The sequence below is a fragment of the Phyllostomus discolor genome, chromosome 6 (assembly GCF_004126475.2).
Source record: "Phyllostomus discolor isolate MPI-MPIP mPhyDis1 chromosome 6, mPhyDis1.pri.v3, whole genome shotgun sequence".
NCBI lineage: Eukaryota > Metazoa > Chordata > Mammalia > Chiroptera > Phyllostomidae > Phyllostomus > Phyllostomus discolor.
In genome coordinates, this window is record NC_040908.2 from 41,719,562 (window position 1) to 41,738,133 (window position 18,572).

At 34.5% G+C, this 18,572-nt stretch overlaps 1 protein-coding gene across 5 annotated transcripts in view; it reads left to right on the plus strand.

Moving 5' to 3' along the window:
• Positions 1–18,572, plus strand: part of EHBP1 (EH domain binding protein 1) — a 359,202-nt gene that overhangs the window by 203,029 nt on the left and 137,601 nt on the right. The gene's annotated exons all lie outside the window — the stretch shown is intronic.

Below are 18,572 nucleotides of genomic sequence, written 5' to 3' on the forward strand. Positions count from 1 at the left end.
CTCCTTTGTAGGTAACTCTCTCCTTTACCCTCACTGCTTTTAAGATTCTCTCCTTATCTTCAATCTTGGATAATGTTATTACTATGTGCTTTGATGTGTGCTTCCTTGGGTCCAACTTCTTTGGCACTCTCTGAGCTTCCTGGGAAGTCTGTTTCCTTTGCCAGATTAGGGAACTCTCCTTCATTATTTTTTCAATTAAGTTTTCCATTTCTTCTCTCTCTCTCTCTCTCTCTCTCTCTCTCTCTCTCTCTCTCTCTCACACACACACACACACACACACACACCTCACTGCAATTTGCTGGTGGTGTCATTTTACCAGCTGAAGTATAGAAATCTTACCTCCATTATGTCTCTTTATGTTCTCCCCCATTTGTAATATAATTGTGTTAAATATTTCCTCAATATACATTTAGAATTATATTACTATTACAATTATATTACTATTACAGTTTTTCAAACATAATTTGGAAAATCCAAAAGAAGAAGTGAATACTATTGTATATGTCCACATTTTTGCTTACCATGTTCTTTTATTTCTGATATTTCAAGATTTGTTTTAGTTTCAGTTTAGAAACTAAACTGAACTTCCTTTAGCCATTTCATTTTTTTAGGGTAATTCTGCTGGGAACACATTCTCTTAGTTTTCTTTCATTGGTGGATGTATTGTTTACCTTTCATTCCTAAAGGATAATTTTGCTTGGCATAGGATTCTGGGTTGACTGTGCTTTTGCTTTAGCCCTTGAAAATGTTGTACCACCTTTTTCTGGCCAACATGGTTTCTGATAAGGAATGTACTATCATTTGAATTGTTTTTCCTTTGTAGGTAATGCAGTGTTTATGTCTGGCTGCTTTCAAAAATCTGTTGTTTTTAGTTTTCAGAATTTTAACTCTGATGTCTCTGGATGGATTTCTTTGGGTTTCTCTTGTTTGGGATTCACTCAGCTTCTTAACTATGAAGGTTTATGTCTTTTGCCAAATTTAGGGAGCTTTCAGTTATTATATCTTCAAGCACCTTTCAGCCATGCTGTCTTTCTCATCTCCCGTGTAACTCTAGAGACATAAATGTCTGATCTTTTCTTATAGTCTCACAGGAAGCTGTTTATATTTTTTACTGTGTATTTTTTCTCTGTTGCTTATTGGGTAATTTTTATTGTTCTGTGCTCAAGTTCACTGATGCTCTCTACCGTCCCCTTCATTCTGCTGTTAATCCATCTATTATTAGTTTTATTTTTAGTTTTAATTTTTCCATTTGGTTCTTCTTTATATCTTGGGTTTCTTTGCTGAGAATTTCTATTTTTTCATTTGTTTAAAATATATATGTGTGTGTATATGCTTCAGTGAATGTATATATATGTTTACTGAAGCATTTGTATGAATATTGCTTCAAAGTCTTTTTCAGATAATTCTTCCATCTCTGTCATTTTGTTTGACATCTGCTGTTTGTCTTTTTTCTTTCAATTCAAGACTATTCTGGTTCTTGTTATGATTAATGATTTTCTACCAATATCAGGACATTTTTGCATTATGTTCTGAGACTTTTGATGTTATCTAAACCTTGTTTTGCTCTTTTCTTTAAAACAGAACTCCATCAGGCAAATAGGAGGTGCTGCCTTATTACAGCCAGGTAGACATGGAAGTCCAGGTTCCTCATTGGTGTTCATTGACACCCCAGGGTGGGGAAGTACTTTACTAGTGTGTAAGTGTGGGAGTTCTTCTTATTAGGCCACCACTGATAGTTCCTTAGGTGGGAGGGGTGGGATTGCCTCGGTACTGTGCCTTTCATTGCCTCCACTAATACCTTAGGGTCACCACTGGGTGATGTTGACAGTAATGACTCTCTACCAGGGTTCCTTTGACACCATCCTAGCAAGGAGAGGAAGGGGTGCTTTGCTCTCACCCAGTAAGGGTGGGAGGGAGTCCAGGCTATCCATGTGGTCTCCACCAACATGTATAGGTTCTCATTACCAGGTATCAAGGGTAGAATTCTAGCTTCCCATCTCAGCTTTTGCTTGTGTGGGTGAGAGTAGGGCCACAAGTTTTCTATGGTGTTTGTCTGAAGTTTGTGGTTATTGTCTGAGTGTTTGTTGTCTTACTAGCCCACTTCTTTCTTTTCTTTTCTTTTCTTTTCTTTTCTTTTCTTTTTTTCTTTTCTTTTCTTTTCTTTTCTCTTTTCTTTTCTTTTCTTTTCTTTCTTTTCTTTTCTTTTCTTTTCTTTTCTTTTTTTTTCTTTTCTTTTCTCTTTCTTTCTTTCCCTCCCTCCTCCTTCCCTCCCTCCCTCCCTCCCTTCCTTCTTTCTTTCTGTGACTAGAGAGAGCAGTCTTTGTTAGAGCTTTTGTCTCTGTGCATTGGCCTTTCTGACTTGCCAGATTCTTTAGCTCCAATCTGGGATATATGGAACAAAACAAAGTGCAGGGATTCATTCTGTGGATGAATCAGGACCCACCTAGATAAGTCTCCCTTCTCTCTACTTTTCATAATCTCTTTATGTTTGTTTGAAATGCTATGCAGTTTTTTGTTTGTAATTAGAAGGAGATATAGGATAAAGGAGATATAGGATAAAGAAGGAGATAATAATAAAGTACTTTATTATTCTGGAATACAAGGTCAGTAATTTAAAAATTTTTTCCATTTGCTGATAGTACACAGATGTGTAATTGATTTTTTATGTTGCTATTTTATCCTGCACTATTGCTTAACTTGTTTATTAATTCTAGTAGCATTTTTATACAATTTTATACATAAATGATCTACAAATAAAGATCATTTTATTTCTTACTTTCCAATTTGGGTGACTTTTATTTACTTCCCTCATTGCATTGGCTAGAACCTCTAATACCATATTTAACGGAAGTGGTAAAAAATATAATTGTTGTTTCTGCTTAACAGGGAATAATTGGTCATTAACCATTAAATGTAATATTAGGTTTTCTGTGGATGTCCTTTATATAAGGCTGAGGAACTTTCCTTCTACTTCTAACTTGCTAAAAATATTTATGAAGAATTGGGTTTTGTCAGATACTTTCCCTGCGTCTATAGAGATAATCATTTACCATTTTTCTTTTTTAATATTTAATACTATAAGTTACATTGATTGATTTTCAGTTGTGTTAACAGATAAGTTTTCAACTCAGTGAAGTTATAGACATTGAATTTGTAGAGCTTTTTGTATGTCAATAGGCCTAAAGAACATGGGTTTTAAAAAGACCATTTTCATGAAAGGTAAAATCATGACTCATATAATATGAACATATGTCAAAGACATTTTAATTTTTTGAACTCATTTTTAGATGATGTTACAATCTGGTCACATGAGAATTCTAATAGACACATTCTTAGATCAAAAATGTTGAAAGGATGGATGGAAAACTGACTTTTGGTTGGAGAGGTGGTTTCTTCACCAGATTCAACTTATTTACATGTTTATATGAAAGAATTGTTTGCATTGCATTGCTATTGATGTCTTTTGAGTTAACTTTAATCTCTATATCACTATTTCTCACCTGGGAATGGAAACATTTGGCAATGTCTATAGATGGTTTTTAGTTATCACACTGGGAGGGTGGTGTTACTGGCATCTAGTGTATAGAGGCCAGGATTGCTCCTAACTGTTTTATAACTCCCCCCACACAACAAAGGGTTATCCAAAATGTCAAAAGTGCCAGGGTTGAGAAACCATTTTATTTATTGTAAGGTAACTTAATTAAAGACAAAGACACATTTGCCTGTAGGTTCAGATTATCGTTAGAGGCTCCAGCCTCACATTGAAAGGGCATCCATAATGCCTTTTGTTTATTTTGAAGTATTAGAATTTTTTCACTTCTTAGACTAACCATGCATTCCTGAGGTAAACCTCACTTGGTGAAAATGGATTATCCTTTTATATATTGTCAAATTTGATTTGCTTAAAATTTTGTTAAGAATTTTTACATCCATTTTCATGAGTGATATTAGTCTGGAGTGTTTTTTTATTTTTTATTTTTTCCCTGTAATGTCTTCATGTGATTTTGGAATCAGGACTCCCAGAAAAAGCTGAGAAGTGTTACCTACTTTTCAGTTCTCTGGAAGGTTTTGTATAGAATTGAGATTATATCTTCCTTAAATGTTTGGGAGAATTAACCAATAAAGTCATGTGGGTGTGGGGTTGTCTTTGGGATAAAAGTTTTTAGTAATAAATTAAATTTCTTTAATAAATATAGAACTATTTGGGCAATCTTTTTTAAAAGAACTATGGTAGTTTTTATCTTTCAAGGAATTTATCCATTTCATCTCAGTTGTGGAATTTATTGGCATAAAGGTGTTCATGATTTTCTTTTATTATCTTGTTATTATCTGTAGAGTCTGTAGTTATATTACCTCTCTCATTTCTGATATTGGTAATTTTTGTCTTTTCTCTCTTTTTTTTCTTTCTGATCAGTCTGGCTTAAGGTGTCCCAGTTGTACTATTTTCGCAAAGGCCTAGCCATTCATTTAATTCATTTTTCTTTATTGTTTTTTTTGTTTTGTTTTCTATTTCATTGATTTTTTTTCACCCTGATTGTTATTATCTACTTTCTTCTTCATTTCAGAAGGTGGAAGCTTAGGTAGTTGATTTGAGAACTTCATTCCTTTTGAATATAGGTATTGAGTGCTGTATTTCCCTGTAAGAGTTGCTTTAGCTACATCCAACAAATTTTTACATATGTTGTGTTTGCATTTAATACAGAATAGTTTGTAATTTTTTTAAAAAATGGGCTATTTATGAAGTGTTATTTAGTTCTAAATACTTGGCATTTTTCTAAATATCTTTCTCTTTTTATCTTTCTCTAGCTTAATTCCATTGTAGTTGGAGAATAACCTTCATATGATTTAAATTTTTAAAATGTATTGAAATTTGTTTTATGACCCAGAATATCATTGTCTTGGTAAATATTTCATACATACTTGAAAAAAATGCATATTATGCCTTGCAGGAATTCTTTCATTGAATTCACCTGATATACCACTGATACACCCCAAGTGCCTAGAACATATGTTGAATGCATAAACATATGTGGTAAATTAAGTTTTTAACTCAAAAGAGTTGCATCTGGTGCTGTGGATCCAGATCAGTGGAATCACTCATCAGTAAATTTCTATGAGCAGAATCTTTATGGCACCTAAGCTAGGTCATAGTTTGCTGAAAGACTTGTTTAATACTGGAAACTGAGGAGAAATTCTAAGGTTTATATCAAAGCAGAATTGTTTCTCTGAATACTAAAAGAAAAATGATAGAATTGTAAACTGGCGAGAATAAACTGTGACTCTGTTACCCAACTGCATCGGAATCACCTGGCACCCATCTCTTCCTACTGAATCAGAATTTTTAAGGGTGAATTTGGTTTTACAGAACCATCTCTCACAAGTAGCTTTAGAAAGTTGGATAAAGTTTCTGTGGAAAGTTGGCTAAGAAAAACAATGTTTTTGAGGATGTTTTTATGACAAACTTCATCAGGTTATATATTTAAATAAACTCTTTAACCGCTTATTAAATTCTTTATGGCAAGCATTGTAAGCTCTTTAAGAAAGGGACTTATTTTGCCTGTCATTATATTGCCAATCCTAACATGTAATGGATGTTAAGTAAATTTTTGTGGAATGAAAAAATTCACTACAATGTTGCTTGTGGCAGTTTTGGTAAAATTACCATACTTGAGGGGGTTTCCTAGTTTTACCTTAGGTTTCCTTATGGGACAAGTCATTAAACTTCTTTGGCTTGGTTTCATCTCTTTCATCCTTAAAAGGCATGCCAGGTTTTAAGGTACAAGTTTAAATAGCTTTAGGGCCCTCTTGTGAGATACCAACTTAGAAAATAGACTTTGCTTGAGTTGAAGCAGGTTCTCAGTAATGCACATTGTCTAGCACTTAATAGATGCTTAGTGCATTATAATTGAGTAAATTAATCTTAATTTGATCTTCTTGTTTGTTTTACAAATGATAAAACCAAAAACCAGAATGGATGTTATTAAGGCTAATATCACACATTTCTTTAAACTGTATCTCCAAAACTAGTATTCAGGTCCTCTACAGTGTTCTTTCTGGATAATATTTCAGTTGAGTCGGCTAACAGGATAATTTTTGTAGGGTACTGACTCTTCTGTAAGATCCTTACCATCCTGAAATCATACCACAAAGGAAGTTGTATATTTTGCATAGAATCACACTGCCCAGACCATAGACTATGCCTTTTAATAAGTAGAGCAAGTTATTTTTTAAGATTTTATTTTTTATTTATTTTTAGAGAAAGGGGCAGGGAAGGAGGAAAAGAGGGAGAAAAACATCAATGTGTGGTTGACTCTTGTGAGCCCCCTGCAGGGGACCTGGCCTGCAACCTAGGCATATTCCCTGATTCGGAATTGAACCTGCGGCCCTTTGGTTTGCAGACCAGCACTCAATCCACTGAGCCACACTAGCCAGGGTTAGAGCAAGTTATTGAACCTCTTTATCCTTCAGTGTGCTCATCTACAAAACAGGGATAATAGAGCTTATCTCGTAGAGCTGTTTTGAGGATTAAATGCATTAATATATGCAAAGTCTGCAGAATAGTACCTACTACATAGTAAGTTCTGTAAGTAGTAGCTGTTGCTACTGCTATTATTATTTATGTTCTTGTTATTAGTGCTTTTGTTTATACTCTGACCCACCCTCGCAAAAAAGGTAGGCTATTTTCTTTGAGTCTTTTTAAATTTTTCCTGACTTCCTTAGCAACTTTCAAACCCTCAATGTAGAGATGCAGGGAATTTTTTTTTAAGATTTTATTTATTTATTTTTAGAAAGAGAAGGGAGGGAGGGAGGGAGGGAGGGAGAGAGAGAGAGAGAGAAACATCGAAACATCAATGTGCGGTTGCTAGGGGCCGTGGCCTGCAACCCAGGTATGTACCCTGACTGGGAATCGAACCTGCGACACTTTGGTTCGCAGCCCACGCTCAATCCACTGAGCTACGCCAGCCAGGGCCAGAGATGCAGGGAATTAATGAGAACTGAAAAAGAAGAAAAGTTTATGATTCTTGTCACTGATGGATTTGTCTTTGTTTCAAGGATACTCTTGAACTGAAAGTGTATTACATGTATATGCATTGGGAAAGAGGGGTAACAATCTCCTAAAACTTAAGAAGTCTTTCGATGGGAGTAATTTTATTTTTACTTTTTAAAACTATCATATATGAAACATATATAAATTTACTTTCCAGGAAAAAGTGTCAGGATTTTAAAATTTGTTTTATTTTACAAGGTACTTAGGTTCCTGAGTAGTGTAGTCGGTGTGATCAAAGCTGTAAATGTTTGGTACAGGAAACCACAGGTATAGACTATATACAGGGGTGGGCAAGTATAGGTTTACAGTTGTTCCTATGGAAAAAGACATGCAGATTATAATTATTACAATAGCTTCGTTAACTCAAAAGAATGTCACAGGGCAACCGTAAACCTACCTTTGCCCACCTCTGTATGTTAAAGGAGTTGGAAAACAAAGAAACACAACTTCACTTATTACATGATGTTAGATTAACTTTCAGAAGATCCCAGTAAGATCTGTGTTTTGTTTTGTTCTTCTCCTTGCCTGGGCAGAGCAGTTCCTTTATTCGTTACTGGGGAAACTGGCCACAGATTACATGTGGTTGGAATAATTAACAGTTACAGGGAGTGCTCATTCTCTCCAGTACCTACCCATAGTGTCCCTGAAGGGAGATTGCCAGATAATCAGTGGGAGCATCTTCTGCACTATAGGGTAAGCACACAGCCTCCATAGTACTCCCAAGCCTACTCGCTTGATGATTTGGAAACAATAAAATAGGAAAGCACCCAGCAATGCAAGTCATTTTGTAGTACTCTTTAGTATCTATTATTGGGTACATATTATCTATTTGCTTTACTGTATCACCATCTAATTCCTTGAAAGCTTCTAAGATTTACCTTCAATACAGAAAAAGTGATTGAAAATAATCAGTACACTTTAAATTGCCATTGATTTCTGGTAGCATTTATTAGGTAATAATGTAAAACCACAACTGTCTAGATTTCTAATTTGAATATGTAAAAAGTATGAATTGTGGGAAATTCCCACTCTTAATTTCTATTAGTTTTTGTCTTCGGTCCACCTCTACTAGAGGGCACAGAGTATTTCATCACTAAGATGAATCAGGTTCCTAGTCCAGGCAGGGCCTTTAGAAAAATAAATAACGTACGTAATTGAATACATGAGTAAACATCTGCCTTGATCGCTGACCCTCTTTGGGCTAGGTGTTCTGAAAGTGTGGTCCATGGAGGTTCATAAGATAGTTTGATATGTTTGTGATGTAAAGAACATTTTCACAGTAATAGCAAAGCATTAATTTGCTTGTTTACTGTGTTGATATTTATACAGATTGGGCAGAAGCAGTGGTGGTTAAATCCACTAGCACTAACATATGAGTCAAGGCAGCACCAAACTGTTAGGGGTAGTCATTTATTCTTTCATGACGACCATGCACTCTTAGTTTTGAAAAAACGAAAACAAAGCCAATCAAAAAAACTTAAAGGATTCACTTCAGAATCCTTTATAAGTTCATAAAAAGCATTAATTTTTATTAAATCTTAATGGAGTGCACATTCTCTTCTAATGTTCTGTAACAAATGGGAAGTATGCATAGAAAACTACAAAGTAATGCCATTATAACCAGGGAAAGCTTTTGCACTTTGAATTGTAAGCTTAGTAGCCTGCATCAAGGAACATCATTTTTACTTGAAAGAATGACTGACAAACTGTGGTTATTTTGACTTGGTTATTTGGTAAATATTTTCTTGAAAAGGAACAAAATGAGCTTGTCACTTCAAGGGAAACAACTGACAGTATTTTGTTGCCAATGATAAAATTAGAGCTTTCAAGCAAAAATTAGAATTTTGAAAACTTGTATCTGACACTTTGAGCTTGAGATCTTCCCAGTACTTAAGACTTTCTGAAGAGACTTGTGATTAGACTAAGAAATGCTATTTTTTAATGTTATGTAGTGAAATATTTCAACATTTGGAAGATTGTAAAATTCAGGAAATAACTATTTTCCAAATGACCAATGGATGATGTTTCAAAGTTATGCATAAATAAAAATTCCTTTCACAGTGCAAGGTAGATCAGTGGATTTAATGTGACAGAGTTTGAAAGGTCATCAATATGGCTTCCTATTTTACATAGTAACTAACCTTAAGAAACTCCCGCTTGCAAGTTTTGGTGTAGTATCAAAGAATATCCACAACTGTCTGAAAAGGCTTTTTAAATTACTCTCCCAGCTATATATCTGTATGCTGGATTTTCTTCATTTACTTCAAAACAACACATCATAACAGATTGAAGCAGGAGCAGATACAAGAATCTAGCTGTCTTCTGTTAAGCGAGACATTAAAGAGATTTGTTAAAAATGTGAAACAGCTTCATTCTTCTTACTATTTTTATTTGGGAAATACAGTTTCATAGCGATATATTAACATGTAAGGTTTATTGTTTTAAAAGAATAAATCTTTTAAATTTTGCTTTAACTTCTAATATAATAAACATCAGTAGATACACCACATAAATAAAACTTTTTGGGAGTCCTCAGTAATTTTTTTAAAAAGGTATAAAGACATCCTGAAACCAAAACATCAAGAACTGCTTCTCTCTGCCATCTCTGTATCTATCCTTGGCCTCTGACTTTAGGGGCTTCAGACCTGTCTTCGTTCCTGATTTTGCCTTGGAAATGATCCATATTCAACCAGAGATCCATTTGGGCAGGCATTAGAAGTTTCCAATCTTTTGTATTCATGCAGGGCTTTGATGAAGACCAGCTTATCCCTTGGAAGTCTAACTCAAATGATACCTTAGGGGCATTTAAAAAATTATTTTTATTTTTCAGTTACAGTTGACATTCAGTCTTATTTTATACTAGCTTCAGGTGTACACTTAATGGTTAGACATTTATTTACAAAGTGTTTCCTCCTACGAGTTTAGTGCTCTCCTGGCACCATACATAGTTACTACAATATCATTGCCTATATTCCCTGTGCTGTATTTTTCAATCCTGTGACTATTTTATAGCTACCAATTTGTACCTTTTAATCCCTTCTCCTTATTCACCCAGCCCCCACCCCCTCCTCCATCTGGCAACCATCAGTATGTTCTCTGTATCTCTGTTTTGCTGGTTCACTTATTTTATTCTTAGTATTCTATATATAAATGAAATCATATGGTATTTTTCTGTCTGACTTATTTCACTTAGCCTGATGCCCTCTAGGTCTGTCATGTTGTCACAGATTGTAAGATTTTATTTTTTATGGCCAAGTAATATTCCATTTGTGTATGTGTATGTATAGATATACTACATCTCTTTATCCAGCCATCTATTGATGGGCACATAGGTTGTCTCCATATTTTGGCTATTGTAGGTAGTGCTGCAATGAGCATAGGGATGCACATATCATTTTGATTAGTGTTTCAGGTTTCTTTGGATAGATACACAGAAGTAGAATTGCTGGGTCATAAGGTACTTCTATTTTTAATTTTTTGAGAAACCCTCATACTGTTTTCCAGAGTGGCTGCTCCAATTCACAGTCCCACTAACAATGAACTGGGTTCCCTTTTCTCTGCATCCCTGCCAGTACTTGTTTGTTGATTTATTAATGATGGCCATTCTGACAGGTGTGAGGTAATATCTCATTGTGGGTTTAATTTGCATCTCTTTGATGGCTAGTGATGTTAAGCATCTTTTCATGTGTCTGTTGGTCCTCTATATGTCTTCTTTGGAGAGATATCTGTTCAGGTTCTTGCTTATTTTTTAATTGGATTATTTGTGGGGGGGTGTTAAGTTGTATGAGTTCTTTATAAGTTTTGCATATTAACCCCTAGGCATTTGTTGACATCACTTTCCACTCTATGATTTCATAACACTGTGTAGGAACCTATTTTATAACTTTCACCACATTATGACACAATAGTTGTTTATGACTCCTTTCTCAGTTATAAATTAATTCTTCAGCACCAAAGACTGTTTCTTACCTTTGCATCTTGTTACTTGTCATAGGCAGAATGCAATGAGTATTATAAAGATTTGTTGATGACCTGCTGACCCATTGGAGTCTGTGTCAAGGGAGTTTTGTTGATTTTTTAAAAAGGTATTACAATAGGAATTAAAATAGGCCTTTCTGAGATTGCTGTGTATCCAATTCATTGTAGTGAAGCATAGCATATAAACATATAGCATTGTTAACTCATGGAACTTTTTATGTAAAAATGTGACTATTATTTCTTCTTTTACACAATGACATATTTTTGGTGTAGTTTAATTGTATATGTGTTTAATATAGTTTGGCAAATGGAATAAAACCACTTTTCTTTCATAAAAATATTCTCCAGTCTTGAAATTTATGACCATAAAAATCATTTATAGTCGAATTGCCCGTGCATTGTTTTGTTTTGTTTTGTTTGTCAGCAGGTCCCTTAGCCTGTCTGAGGCTGGTCTCTAAAATGTGTAAGTCACAGAATTGTTGCAAGTATTTTTTTATTAGACATATGTAGCCAGCCCTTCATATTATTTAAAACAGTAGCTTCCAAAGTGAGATGCGTGACCCCGGAGAGTGCCCAGAAAAAGCCACTGGGTGTGGGAAGAATATATTCAAATACTTGTATCTGCATGTTTTAATCTGAAACTAAGAAAGAAATTAAGCTTTACTAATACTTAGTAGGCAGCTTGACAAGGGTACCTTCACTCAGCCATATATATATATATATATATATATATATATATATATATATATATATAATTAGAGGGTCATGTTTCAGGTAGAGGATGGGAACTATCTTGTTGAAAAGGAGTACAAGTATGAGAGGAAATTTCACATATATCATTTTGTCAGGGAATTATCAGTTTCCACTTATATTTGTTGGCTTTTCATATTTGTGAGAACTTCTTTCCACTCCCATTATATCGGCCAGACTGTCATGTGGCTAGCCTCTCTACAAGGTAAGTTATGAAAACTGACTACAAAGAATCTGGGCCCAGATTCTTTGAAAGAAGCAGGGATGAGAATGGATGTTGGTTAGCAGCCGCCTATAGTGTCTGCTACAGAAATATTTCCATACTATTGTAGTTAGAAACAACACCTGTGTAAACTCTCATAACAATATACTTTATGGACCTGAATTTTCAAACTTGTTTTAAAGTCCAAATAAATATTATTAGTGGTGTTTTAACTGCAACTAATTGATATAAGTGAATAGAACCTAAGTGAATATCAGCAAAAATCTTTCGAGTAATTGGTAAATGGGATTGAAAATCAAGTATCCTGATTTAGTAAGCATAGCCAATGATGTACTTTTTGGGTTTAGACTTATATGTATCTTTTTAGCTATGACAGCCATTCAAACACAGTATCAACATACACACTTTAGGATTAGACTTTCAAGTTATTAAACCAACATTTTCAAAAATAAGCCTTTTCTATTAGATTATCCTTTTTTTATAATGAGAGGAAAATTGGTTTTTATACTATCAGTAAGTTAAATAAACTATGTAATTGCTAACTTCATCTTTATCTTAAAAATGTGCTGTGGTATATGTTTTATAATATACAGCCATACATGTGTGTAATACATAAATAAATGTATGCCTGAGAATGTTTCTGCTATTTTTTTATCCTGATACTGGCATGCAATAGAAGTTGGAGACTGACACCTACTTAATATTATTGGAATATATGTTTCTTTTTTCACAAACTCTGTATCCAAATATTCAGTGTAAAAAAATATTTTAAAAATGATTGTGTATTTCTCACTATCAACAGTTGACCCATTCAGTTACTCTAACTGTGTTGCAGCAATAATGAGCATTTCCAGTTTTGTTTGAACATTCCATCTACTTGCGATTGTAATGGTTTAGCGATTATGGTTCTCCTGAGAACCAATCTATAGAACTTCAAATTCATTTAATTTCTAAACATTGTTTTATTAACTCACATTATGATCCAGTTGGAATCCATTTATTAAATAACTATGCTTAAACAATTGATAGCATGTGAGATGACTACTTTGTGATTTTTTTCTTTTGATTTCCAGTGGAAGTTTTTAGTCATATAAAAAGGTAAAAAGATCCTTTACCATTAATATAATACTTGTGTGCCCGAATTTCAGCTTAAGATAAAACAGGTATGATTGAAGTTTCCTGTGTAACCATAGTTACATTTTAAATTAAATATTATAATTTCATTTTAAATTTAAAACACTGGAATGGTCTATTACTCATCTGCTTTTCTGAATATTCTCTCCTAATGGATACCTCTCAGGAAAAATACAGTTAAAGAACTCAGAAAAGCAAAGTGGCTATATTCTGTGGTAAATTCTGCTTTCTATTTCTGTCCGTAACTAATGGTAAGAATAGTGGTTGGATAATGATACCTGGTGGAAGTAGTATTCTATCTGTGCTTATGGTCAGTGGTAATTAAGTCAGTTCTTTTCTGCTAGTAAGAGATAACCAAATTGAGATGATCACAGAGCCTCAAGCTCTATTCCACTCCTTGGTACACTTCCTGGTCAGGAGGGAAGAAAGGCTGAATGCTGTCCTACCTCAAATGGCAAACGATGTCTGCATTTTTCCCTCTGGAGTCTCACCAGCTGTACTTCATATTGACATTTCTCCTTAATCACATCTTCACATTTATTTTTGGCTACATCCATTGTGATAAGATGACAGCAAACACTTCTGCCTTAAGATTACTTATAGTACATTTCAAAGACAAATAACCAGATAATCAATATATTCTATTATAATAGTAAGAGATTGGCCAGATGATCTTTTGAAAAAGACCTGTCTAACTAGTGAATCTATAAAAATGATCAATTATTATATCTTGTATTGATGTTTTGCTGATTTTTCACCAAGGACAACAAAAGTCTTTGGAGTTAGTCAGGAATTTTAAATGTATAACTTAGAAACCACAACAAAAAAAGACTGCTGTTTAATGTTTTGAATCCCCCAAGATGTAGTTAACGCCCACTGGGGCATGCTTAGACTTGGTTGGTAATTACAATTGAGCTGTAAAATATTTTGACAGTTTCCAACTGTTGTGTACTTGTTAGTCATTTGGTGGCAAATGCAATTTGGTGAGGATTTTTGGTGGGACATGTTTAATTAAGAATCTTTCAATTACGTACTATGGCACACTAAGCATAAATACAAAGTTTTGCAGCTATAACTTTTACTTTTTACCCAAAACAGTAAATATGTTACATTAAGAACTATAGTGTAGTGAAGCTTGCCATGCTTTTATGCCTCTCCTTTTCTTTACAAGCTTTTACTTGTCTTATAGTAAAGCATAACCACCAGTACTTAATTTGTAGACTGCACATTGTGTATGATTTTCTAGGTAAATGAATTCATGGCAAATAAATCAAATTGCTCATGATAATTACAGGACTAGAAAAGACAGATGGGATAAAGTTTTGTTGCATGTTTTTATCCTCTTTTTATAACAACATAGCTCCTAATAATAAACTAATTTGGGCAATATGACAATTCCTAGAAAGAAAGTGTCAAACCTTTGAAATCAAGGCGGGTTGCCTGTTTAGGTTGAAGAGTGTGTAGCTGAAGCATTTTTAGAATCTCTCAAACCTACATCTATTGGGTAAATCATTTTCAAAATTATAGAGAAAATTATTAGAAAAGTTAAGCCTTAGTCACTATATGCAGGAATAAAATAGTGAAAAACTCATATTCAAATCACTTGAAAAACCTGCTATTTAAAGGTTGTAATTGTCTCCTGGGAAATCTTAAGTCATTTTATCCTTTCTATTTTGTTAGTAAGAATTTTGATCATGAAACCAGCAATATAATAAAGATTCTTAGGGGGGAAAAACAGATATTCTGTGAATTCAGTTCATTAGTTCTTTAAGTTTTTCTACAAAAACATATTAATGTGATCTATAAAAATAAAACCAAATGTTACACTGAATTATTTGTTCTGTATCAATTTAGGCTTTATTTTGAAATGTGTAATCTTCCCAAACGATCAATGTTGTGAAATGCATTAAACAAACCATCTTTATTTGCTTTTGTAATCTATGTATTCAGTGAGTAAAAGGACTGAAATATGGTCAGGGAAAGGGTGGGAATAAGCTGCTAATTACTGGCTCTTAGACAGTAAAGTAATTAAAAATATTGAGTTGGCTCCGTGGCTGTACAAATTTGTAAAATTTATCAATCTGTACACTTTAAGAAGGTGAATTTTGTTCTATGTAAATTATACTTTTATAAATCTTCCTGTTAAAAATCTAAAAACAATTTAAGTTGAGGAGAGCCCAAGTCAGCATTCTAATATTGTAATATTACTATATTGCTAATGTAGTCGAGTTGCATCTGTAATTGAATATGATTTACCCTTGTCTAGTAAAGCCCAAAATTTGCAGAAAGGCTGGATAAACTATAAGTATTTCCATAGATAATATGCTATTATATCATTTATTATATTCTCAAATTATTAATGTATAAATTAAACATGTGTCTCTTGGAAATATCTAAAAATATATACTTTCCCAATGGTTAACAATGCTAGACCAGGATTTCTCTTCTATTTATGTTTAAGGTGGTCTATCTATATGTGGATTTTTAAAAGTTCATATTGGTGTTACCATTAAAAAGTGTTTATTTTATAAGATCTTTATTGCTATAATTTTACCTCATTTTTACAATTTTTTTTTGTTGGCACTATTACGGATACCACCCAGTTTCCCCCCTCTTCAAACCTCTACCCCCACCTCCCTACCCCCAGTATTTGCCACTTTGTTCTCTGTGTCCCTGGGCTTTGCATATGTGCATATATGTTCTTTGGCTAATCTCTTCTAGTCTCCCTCACTCCTCTTCCCTCTGAGATCTATCAGTTTGTTTCATTTGACCATACCTCTGGCTTTATTTTATTTGTCAGTTTATTTGTTCATTAGATTCCACATATGAGTGAGATCATACAGTATTTGTCTTTCTCTGATTGCCTTATTTTGCTTAGCATAATATTCTCTAGGTCCATCCATGTTGTTGCAAAGGGTAGGAGTTCCTTCTTTTTTACAGCTGCATAGAATTTCATTGTGTAAATATATCATAGCTTTTTAAAAAATGTATTTTATTGTTTGTGCTATTATAGTTGTCCCAGTTTTTCCCCCTTTGCCCTCCTCTGCCTGGTATTGCCCTTCCCTGCAGCAATCCCCACCTTAGTTCATGTCCATGGGTTGTATATATCAGTTCTTTGGCTTCTCCATTTCCCCTACTGTTCTAGACATCCATCCATTTTGTACCTACCAATTATACTTCTTAATGCCTGCATCTCTTCTCCCACCCTCCCCCTTCTCCTTCTTGCTGATAACTCTCCAAATGATCTCCATAGCTGTGACTCTGTTCCTGTTCTGGTTATTTGCTTAATTTGTTTTTTTAGAGTCAGTTGTTGATAGTTGTGAATTTATTGCCCTTTTAATGTTCATAGTTTTGATCTTCTTCTTCTTAAGTAAGTCTCTTTAACATTCTTTAATAATGGCTTAGTGATGATGAACTTCTTTAACTTTACCTTGTGTGAGAGAAACTTTATCTGCTCTTCCATTCTAAATGATAGCTTTCCTGGATAGAGTAATCTGGGTTGTAGGTCCTTGCTTTTCATCACTTTGAATACTTCTTGACTGCAAAGTTTCTTTTGAGTAATCAGCTGATAGTCTAATGGGAACTCCTTTGTAGTTAACTCTCAGCTTTTCTCTTGCTGCTTTTAAGATTCTCTCTTTATATTTAACCTTTGGCATTTTAATTATGACATGTCTTGGTGTGGTCCTCTTTGGGCCCAACTTGCTTGGGACTCTCTGTGCTTCCTTGACTTGTATATGTATTTCCTTTGCCAAATTAGGGAAGTTTTCTTTCATTATTTTTTCAAATAAGTTTTCAATTTCTTGCTTGTCCTCTTCTCCTTCTGGCACTCCTATGATGTTGGTACATTTAATGTTGTTATAGAGGTTCCTAAGCCTATCCTCATTTTTTTTTATTCTTTTTTCTTCCTACTGTTTCGATTGAATGCTTTTTCCTTCCTTGTGTTCCAAATCATTGGTTTGATTCTTGGCTTCTTCCTCTCCACTGTTAGTTCTCTGTAGATTTTTCTTTATTTAACTTAGTGTAACCTTCATTTTTTCCTTTATGTTTTTGCCATACTCAATGAGTTCTTTGAACATTCTGATCACCAGTGTTTTGAACTCTGCATTTGATAGGTTGTTTTTCTCTGTTTTGTTTATTTTTTTTCCTGCGACTTTGTTCTGCTCTTTAATTTGGGCCATATTTTTTTGTTTCCTCAATTTGGCAGCCTCCCTATGTTTGTTTCTATGCATTAAGCAGGGCTGCTTTGACTCCCAGTAAAAGGCACCTGTGAATTCTGTAAGGCGCAGCCTTAGGTAATTGCCAGGGCAGGACAACCTGCTTCACTGCTTTGTGGCTCTGTGTGGAGGGAGGGCTCATGGAGGGGAAAATACCACTACCTGGCTTCTGGAGGTTTACTCAGCGTTCACCTTGTTTCCATTCACTTTACCCACTTCCCAAATATGACTGGCACCCTTCCAGCTGTTGCCCTGGTGGTAAATCCCAAAGTATGTGGATTTGCATAAATTCTAAGTCCCTGTAGGCCCTTTAAATGAATTCTCCTGAAAATCTGGCAGTGTCTTCCACCACCCCAAACTCTGTTGGTTTTTATAACTAGAAGTTATGGGGATTATATTCCAGACACTGGAACCCTGGGCTGTGTGGTCTGGCCTGGAGTTGGGTTGGCTCACTCACAAGGTATCCCTTGCGATTTTTATCCACCACACATGAGTGTGAGACCACCATTCTGCCACTGCTGCTGCCACCTCTCCACACCACACCGAGTCTCTGTGACTCTGCCCCTCCTACCTGTCTGGATAAGTGTGGCTTCTTTAAATCCTTTGTTGTTGGACTTCCATACTGCTCCATTTTCTGATAGTTCTGGGTATTTGTTTTGAGTAATAGTTATAATTCTCTTTGTGGCTGCTCAATGAGGTAGAGTGTGTCCACCTATGTATTCCTCCATCTTCACCAAAAGTTCTATTATAGCATTTTTATCCACTCATCTACTGATGTGACTTGAGCTGTTTCCAGGCCTTGACTGTTGTAAATAATACTATGAGCATTGGGGTACATGTATTTTTTGTGATTAGTGTTTTGGGATTTTTCGGGTACATTCCCACAAGTGGGATCACTGGGTCAAAAGGCAGTTCCATTTTTAATTTTTTGAGGAAACTACTGTTTTTCACAGTGGCTGCACCAGTCTGATTTTTTCATATGTCTTTTGGCCATCTGTATGTCTTTGGAGAAGTGTCTGTTCAGGTCCTTTGCCCATTTTTTAATTGGATTGTTTGTTTTCTTAGTGTTAAGTTGCATGTCACTTATACAGATTTTGATTGGAATCTTTTTAAAATTAATTTTTGAAATTCAGGTTATATTTTAAATATGTACCAGGAAAAGAAGAATCTTACAATTAAACTATTTCATTAAAGCAAACCCCTACCATTTAATTTTCCTAATTTA